Genomic DNA, 8,600 nt, shown 5'->3' with positions numbered 1-8,600 from the left:
CCCGGCCAGCCATCTTGTGGTGGCCATCTTGTGGCCACTTGGGAACAGCCATCTTTGACCACTTAGGGGCAGCCATCTTGTGTCTTGGAGTGATGGTCAATTTGCATTTTATTAGATAAGATGTACCTAACACATAGACACAGATAATAGTGCACTGAAAGCCTGGGGAGTGGGTGGGAAAATGGGGACATCATTAATATTTTATTTATTTTTTTTTTTTTATGGAGCCCCCGATGTCCTCTGCGTGTGTGTGTGTGTGTGTGTGTTTTAATCAATCTTTATTGTTCATATTATTACAAAGGTTCCTCATTTCTTCCCCCCTCCACCAGGTTCCCACCCTACCCTCCGCCCCCTCCCGATCCCCCATTGTCCTCATCCATAGGTGCAGTTTATGTTCAGTCTCTTCCTCCCTCCCTTTCCCTGATAGTAAATCCCTTTTCAGATAGTAAATCAGTTACTTAGCATTTTCTCATATCAATAATACCTCCACATGCCCAATGATACATTTCACACAAAAGACATTTCCAAATAGGTCAACCAGCCTCATCCAGGCCCCACCCAAGGCACTCACAGATCAACACCCCAGCCCTATACTAACTCAACACATCCAGATCTAAGCCTTCATCACTTGATTCAGCAGACCCTCAAGTTCCCACAAAAGTTTCCAGCCATGTCTGAGAGGCAGCCGTGGGGCAGGGGCAGGTAAGGAGCGAGCTGTTACGGGCCTGGCTGCTTCGGGCCTGGCCTCTGTTGCTCTGGTTCGTTCCACAACCAGCTGCTCCGGGTCTGGTCACTGCCGCTCCCGACCTAGTTGCTCTGGACTTGGCTGCTGCTGCTCCGGGCCTGGCCGCACCAGACCCGGCTGCTCCGGGCCTGGCCGCTCCCAGCCTGGCAGCCGATGCTCCGGGCCTGGCCGCACCAGACCCGGCTGCTCCGGGCCTGGCCGCTCCCAGCCTGGCAGCCGCTGCTCCGGGCCTGGCCGCACCAGACCCGGCTGCTCCGGGCCTGGCCGCTTCCAGCCTGGCAGCCGCTGCTCCGGGCCTGGCCACACCAGACCCGGCTGCTCTGGGCCCGGCTGCCCCGGGCCTGGCCACTCCCAGCCTGGATGCTCCGGGCTTGGCTACTGCTGTTCTGGGCCTGGCTGCTCCCAACCCGGCTGCTCTGGGCCCGGCTTCTCCAGGCCCAGCCACTCAGGGTCTGGGTGTTCCTGGACTGGCCATCCTGGGCTTGGCTGCCTCTGCCTCAGGCCTGGCTGCCACTGCCCCAGGTCTGGCTGCTCCAGTGCTGGCTGTTGTTGCTCTTGTTGTGGCTGCTGCTGCTCTGGGTCCTGGCCGTTGCTGCTCTGGGCCCGGTTACCACTGCCTTGTGCCTGGGCATTCTAGGCCTGGCCGCCGCTGTTCCAACATTCTGTCCTTTTTTTTTTTTTTTTTTTAAACGCATATATGTTGCAATGTTGGCTGGTGAGTTGAGTTCTGACTTAGTCTTTGATTTTTCAAGCTCTTCTTTGTATTCTTTCTTAAGTAATTTTACTATCTTTTGCTCTCACTTGATTTCTTCACATTGAGAACTTCTTTGGTTTCTTCCTCCTTGTCCTGGGAGCTCAGCAGGTTGGCCTGTGGCACCCCTTTGTTCTCCGAGGGCTCCCGCGCTGCTCCAGCCTGTTGCCGGGGTCGGCGCCGCCCAGGAAGCAGCCCAAGGCCTTGGCTCTGTTGCCCGCGCTCAGAGGTCGAAGGCGCAGGGGCACCCCCCCACTGGGGGCCCCGTCGCCCGGCTCCCTGCCGGCACCCGGTTGGCCGGTATCAGGCAGGGGCTCCTGCTCCCTGTCACATTCCTCCAGTCTGGAGCTTTTTTTTCTCTTTCCCGCTAGGGGAGTCTAGGATCAGAGTCAACAGATTGTCCTCTGCGCGCAGTGCGCGCGACTCTGGGGGCTCTGCTTTTCACCACTCCCCTGGGATTCCACCTCACAGCCCTGTCTCCCCCTGCTCGAGCCTGGATCCCCAGGGATTGGCCCAGAACTGGGGTTCAGAGCAGTCTGGACTGAGGCTCAGCGCCGCCGGAGGCCCTGTTCCTTCCGGCTAGGGTAATCCAGCATCAGAGTCAACATTCAGTCCTCTGCGCGCAATGTGCGCGCGACTCCGGGGGCCCTGCTTTTCACTGCTCGCCTGGGATTCCGCCTCACAGCCCTGTCTCCCCCTGCCGGAGCCTGGGTCCCCAGGGTGTGGCCCATAACTTGGGGCTCAGCGCTGCCGGTTCGGGGGTTCAGCCCAGGCTGGGGGTTTTATTTCCTTCCTGCTAGGAACACCGGGCAGCACCCAGCCCTCTTCTCCTCTCCGGCTGTGACCTCTCTGTGCGCGTGCGTGCGAGCGCGCAGCATGTCTCCGTACCTTAGGCTTTTTTTCAGCTCCTCTGATTTTCCTTCTGGTTTTCTCTTTCCTTCTTGTTGTAGAATTTTCAGTCAGTCGACTACCTGTAGCTCTGGGCGATGTCCACTCTACATTTTAGTTGTATTTCATTGAAATTGTTGTGTGCTGCTGCGGTTAGGTGTCTACCCGAGCAGCCATCTTGGATTCTCCCATCATTAATATTTTAAAAGATGAATTATTGAAAATAAAATAAAATATACCAGATATCAAATAATTATATGAAAAATTAGTAAAAATATATCAGTATTTTATGATGATTATCTGTTGAAACAATATTTTGAATATGTTTGGTCAATAAATTATGTTATTAAATTTTATTTCATTTTTTCTTTATCTTTGTTTTAAGGTGATTCCTAGATAATCTAAAATTATATATGTTATTTTATTCCATTTTTATTGCATAGCACTGATATAGATGTATCTTTATTTAACCTGTTTCTCACTATCACATATTTAGGTTGCTTTTATTCATGTGCTATTAAAACCACACTAAAATTTTATTATTTATTAAAGTTATTGGAGTTACATTGCTTAATAAAATCATGTAGTTTTCAAGTGTACATTTCCATGATACATGATCTGTTTGCCACCACCCAAAGTCAAATCATCTTCCATCACAATATATTTGGCTCCTTTACTACTCCCAAAGCCCATTATCATCTGTGAACAACCATACAGTTGTCTGTGTCCATGAGTTTCATTTTTATTTTAACTAATGAAAAAGAAAGAATTCACCAGAAAGCCAAGTAAAAGTGAGTATAAATGTTTTAATGTAAGAACATTATGATATTAAAGATGCTTATGATGTTTTTATGTTGAATTTAACAATGTTGTTATAAATGACTACAGGCCCAGTGCACGAAATTCGTGCAAGGAGGAGGTTGTCCCTCAGCCCAGCCTGCACCATCTCCAATCTGGGACCCCTCAAGGGATGTCCGACGGGCAGTTGGACAATCTTCTCACAATCCAGGACTGCTGGCTCCCAACTGCCTGCCTTCCTGATTGCCACTAACCGCTTCTGCCTGCCAGCCTGATCACTCCCTAACTACTTCCCCTGACAGCCTGATTGATGCCTAACTACTCGCCTGCCAGCCTGTTTGGCCCTAACTGTCATCCCCTTCAGACCTGGTCACCCATAACTGTCCTCCCCTGCAGGCCCGGTCACCCCCAACTTCCCTCCTCTGCTGGCCTGGTCACCCATAACTGCCCTCCCCTGCAGGCTTGATTGCCCCCAACTGCCCTCCCTTGCAGGCCTGGTGCCTCCCAACTGTCCTCCCCTGCTGGCCATCTTGTGGTGGCCATCTTGTGTCCACATGGGGGCAGGATCTTTGACCACATGGGGGCAGCCATCTTGTCTGTTGGAGTGATGGTCAATCTGCATATTACTCTATTAGATAGGATAGAGGCCTGGTGTATGGGACAGGCCTAGGTAATGTGTACAGAGCCACACAACTTAATTACTGACTAAATCTTTGATGACTCCTAGGTTCTCCTGAATCACTCAATTGTTCCCCAAGGCATTGTGCACTGCACCCAAGCTATAGCAAACATTTCTGCTGGTCACAAGTTTGGTAGGGTGGGGCCATTGGGAGTTGGAGAACTGTTTTAGCATCCCCCCAGGCTGTTGCTCTATGGATGGGAGTGTTTGACACAGGTAAGATGGTGTCTGTGGACAATGTGGGATTGGGACTCAGCACAGGGATCTTGGCAGCTAACCCTTCATTTCTCTCCTCATGGTCATGTACCCAGTTCTTTCAAGACTCTGGTTTTCTCTGAGTTGCCTTCTCTACACCAAAGCCCTGGGTGAGAGCCTGAAAATTATAGTTTGTGTTCTAGCCCTTAAAGAGAGCACTTGGGTTTCTAGCAGACTCCTATCACAGCTGATTTTCACAGTCAGATGTTATGTGGGTTCTTTTTTATACTCTGTTGCTCTGGGCTGGGGATCCCAGTGTGAGATTGAAACCCCAGGTTCTTCAGGGGGAACCTTTACAATTCAGATATACTTCTAAATTATCAGCCTCATGTGTGAGGGGGGGGGATCTGGGAGCAGACCTTTATGTTTCTCTGCCCATCTTTCCAGTTTCTATGTGGCTTTTTCTGTAATCCTTGGTTTTAAAACTTTTGTTCATCTAGTCTTCATTTGGTTATTCGGGTTAATTGATCTATAATTTAGTTGTAAATTTGGTTTGGTGCTAGGAAGAGATAAGTATAGCTTCGAAGAACTTCATAGCCATCTTGGCTCCTCTAGTTGCTTTGATTTTAGAATAGACTGTATTTAACCAAATAACAGCCCAATGTCAATTCTTTTATAGTTGTCTGCCCACCTCCAAGCCTTGGAAAACCTGCAGGTCAAATATATTGTATATACCAGCTGGCTTATTCCAAAGTATTCATCAGTCCAGTGTACCGCATATGTCAGTACAGATCCAAAATTATCCTACCTATAATCCTTGCTATAGAATAAATTCTTAAATGATTAATGATAAGTCATTTAGAGTAAATTGCTCAAATTTTACATCACCATACTGATGAGCTGCATATTCAGATAAACTTTCTTACAGCACTGCAGTAAGAATAAGCTGGTAAATATTTGTGTAAATATTTCTTTAGTTGATAAGCAGGACAATTAGTACTTAATGAGATAGTTATGGAGAAATGTAAAGTATATTGGTAGTAAGGATATTTTGTATATGTAAAATATTTAAAGCTTTTAGGAATCTATTAGTGTTTGCTATACTAGTAAATGGGAGAATTTGCTTATTAGCATTACTAGAGGCCTGATGCATGAAATTCGTCCAACGGGTTCAGCCCTTGCAGCCCCTTGCAGCCCTGGCCAGCCCTCACAGCTCCAGCTTTGTCCAGGTCATCCAGATAGTTGTCTAGAAGGTCATCTGAATGGCTGTTCTGCTGTTCAGTCTAATTAGCATATTAGCTCTTTATTATATAGGTTTCATTGGATGTGATAAATTTTATTGACCTGATATGCTATTGAAAAACCTTAATTAATATTTAAAAAATACTCAAAATAATTTCTACTGAATTCTTCAATTCAGGTTGACTGATTTCTTCATTCACTTTATAACAAAACAAAATTAAATCAGTATCATATGCATAACTTGCTTCCACAAATATATTACCCTTAATGGGTGAAATGTAGCTTTTTAGCATTTTGTAGCACATGGAATTTTATGGCATTTAATTTTAGTTTTTAGTTTTTCCTATACTATTATTTTGGGGAGAACATTTAGTTTTCCAAAAACCTAATGGAATTATTTTTACAACATGGAAAATAACTTACTTGTTCTCATATTTGGTCTTTGGCCTTTATCACCCCCCTCCCCAATAATTTGGTATAATAGGCTTTTATTCATTGGAAGAATTTATATTACATATTATGCAAATATAATTTTTGATATTGGTGCTTTCTATGTCTTCCTTATTCTTGAATCTGAAACCTGCATTTTAATTAGATATATTTAGAAGCCTTATGTGGATACTTTATTTAACTTTTTGTATTTTGCTTTCATTTATAAATATCTTTTCAAAGTGATGGTTAATTGTTTTAGTTAATATGTAAAGATTTCAATATGATTCTGTACTTTGGTTATTTTTTAAGTGTGTGCCACAAAACTCAATAAAGAATGTATTTAAGAGATTACCTGAATGCCTTACATTAAAAAAAACTCTCCGGTCTCTAGGTTTTTCAAAAACTCATGCCAAAATAAATGGTCCTATATGTTCTGATTAATTACTTCAATTCTCCTTTTCACTATGCATAAACAGACAGTTTTAATGTGAAAAATGTAAGCATGTCCATGTCCTTTGGTCTCCATTTAATTAACACACAATCATATGCATAGGTAAATAAAGGCATTCACATATAAATTATCACATCTACACTTTTCTCATGCACACATATTTTTACATCACACCAGTGCAATAGTTTGTTACTAATTAGAATGAGAACTGCCTCATTATTCCTTATCATTTACTATTAATCTAACCAGTATGGTTTATATCTCCTTTATTGCTGACTTTCAAAAACACATAGGTAAAAAAATAACTCTAAAAAACTTTAAGTCATTCTGAAATTTATACATTTTTGTATCAACCTACTTACTAGTGACATAGATAAGTGTTTCCTCTGAACAGATTTAATTTTTAATTTTCCTGAATCAGTGTTGACTAGAAAAAAGGTAATTGTTGTCAGGAGTATTCAAACTGTCAGAATATCCTTCAATCTAAAAGCTGTTAGAATCTGTGCGAAAGTAATTGCTGAAACTCTATTCAACTATAATAATAACCTGCCACTGATGACAGCAATTACTGTGAAAGTGTGATAGAAATCAAAGGCGTATTTTTCTCTGACAAGTAAATTTCTAACTAAGGTTTACATTGGCTGAAAAGTGTTGACAATGATGATGTACTATATCACTCTTAATCACAAATGGCACAATGATGGAGTTTGAACTATTCTCTGTAGATAGAAACTAAATGTTTTATTTGATACTTCCCAGGCTCCCCATATATAGGAATATATCTATATTTTAGATTAATAGAGATTAAGTGTTATGTTTTTGCCTGTTTTACACATTTTCTAAGTAAAGGTTTTAAGGACATTTTACTTCAAATGAAATAAACTAATTGTAGTTAAGACAAATTAGCAATGCATACTTCTACAATTTTTCAAAAGGTTTGAAAATCCATAATTAATTCAAATTATGGGTACTTCTTTCAATTCCAACATTTAGCAGTCATCTTCACTATCAGTATTCTTGGTGATGCTTCAAACCATATATTGAAGTGACAACCTATAAGTTCCTTTAGAGGGGATTCTCTATTATCATCAATCTATAATAATAAAAGCATAATATGCTAATTAGACCAGATATCCTTCCAGACTAAGCTGGGGCTGCAAGAGAAGCCCGGATCAGGGTGCCAGAGGGAAGCCAGTGCCAGCAGCTGGGGAAGGAAGGTCTCCTCTTGCATGAAAACCATGCATCAGGCCGAAACCGGTTTGGCTCAGTGTATAGTCTGTGGACTGAAAGGTCCTGGGTTCGATTCTGGTAAGGGGCATGAGCTTTGGTTGCGGGCACATCCCTGGTGGGGGGTGTGCAGGAGGCAGCTGGTCAACGTTTCTCTCTCATCAATGTTTCTAGCTCTATATCCCTCTCCCTTTTTCTCTGTAAAAATATCAATAAAATATATTAAAAAAAAACAAACAAACAAACAAAAAAAACATGCATCAGGCCTCTAGTATGTAATAACAACAAAATCTGGTGGAGCCGAAACCGGTTTGGCTCAGTGGATAGAGCATCGGCCTGCAGACTGAAGGGTCCCAGGTTGGATTCCAGTCAAGGGCATGTACCTTGGTTGCGGACACATCCCCAGTCGGGGGTGTGCAGGAGGCAGCTGATAGATGTTTCTTTCTCATCAATGTTTCTAACTCTTTATCCCTCTCCCTTCCTCTCTGGGGAAAAAAAAAAAATCAGTAAAATATATTTTAAAAAAACCTGGTGGAGCTGTGAGATAGCCTATTTTATTAAGTGAATGTTAAAATATGACAATGTAAATTATTTATTTTCCTCTGGAGAAAAATAAAATGCTTACAAAATAAAAAAAGTTTTAATATAATTAAGCTTTCACAGAAGAGATATATTACAGGTATAAAATCTAAGGGACTTTAATTAAAATATTTAACTTTTTAGCTTGTTGAATTAAATAGAATTTTTTCAATAGATTCTAAGAGACTTGTACTACAATTTGAGCTCTCATGTCTATATTAGTGAAAATACATCTTTAAAAATTGTAGAATAGAAACAGCATGAAATTTTATTTAGGAACAATCATGTGGCTGTCTCAATACCCAGGGCACAAAATAATATTCAGGATAAAAATATCTACTCCCTGAGATTGAGACTAGGTTCCATTTTCCAGGGAAAACTATTAAAAACAAGCTAACGTAGCTGTTCTCTGTTACTATTTTTCTTTGTTCTAGAATTGACTCTGGTCTGTTCTCATTGCATTATGCCCAGTACATATTAATAAATTAATCAGCAACACTCAATTCAAGTGATTGAACACCTCTGGTATATGATAGTATAGAGTAGACTATAGGGTCTACAAAGAATATATAATCTACATCTGTCATATTCATAGTCTGTAAATTTCTTTTAA

The sequence above is a fragment of the Pipistrellus hanaki genome (assembly GCF_964339955.1).
Source record: "Pipistrellus hanaki genome assembly, chromosome: X".
Classification (NCBI taxonomy): domain Eukaryota; kingdom Metazoa; phylum Chordata; class Mammalia; order Chiroptera; family Vespertilionidae; genus Pipistrellus; species Pipistrellus hanaki.
This window is presented reverse-complemented; position numbering follows the sequence as displayed.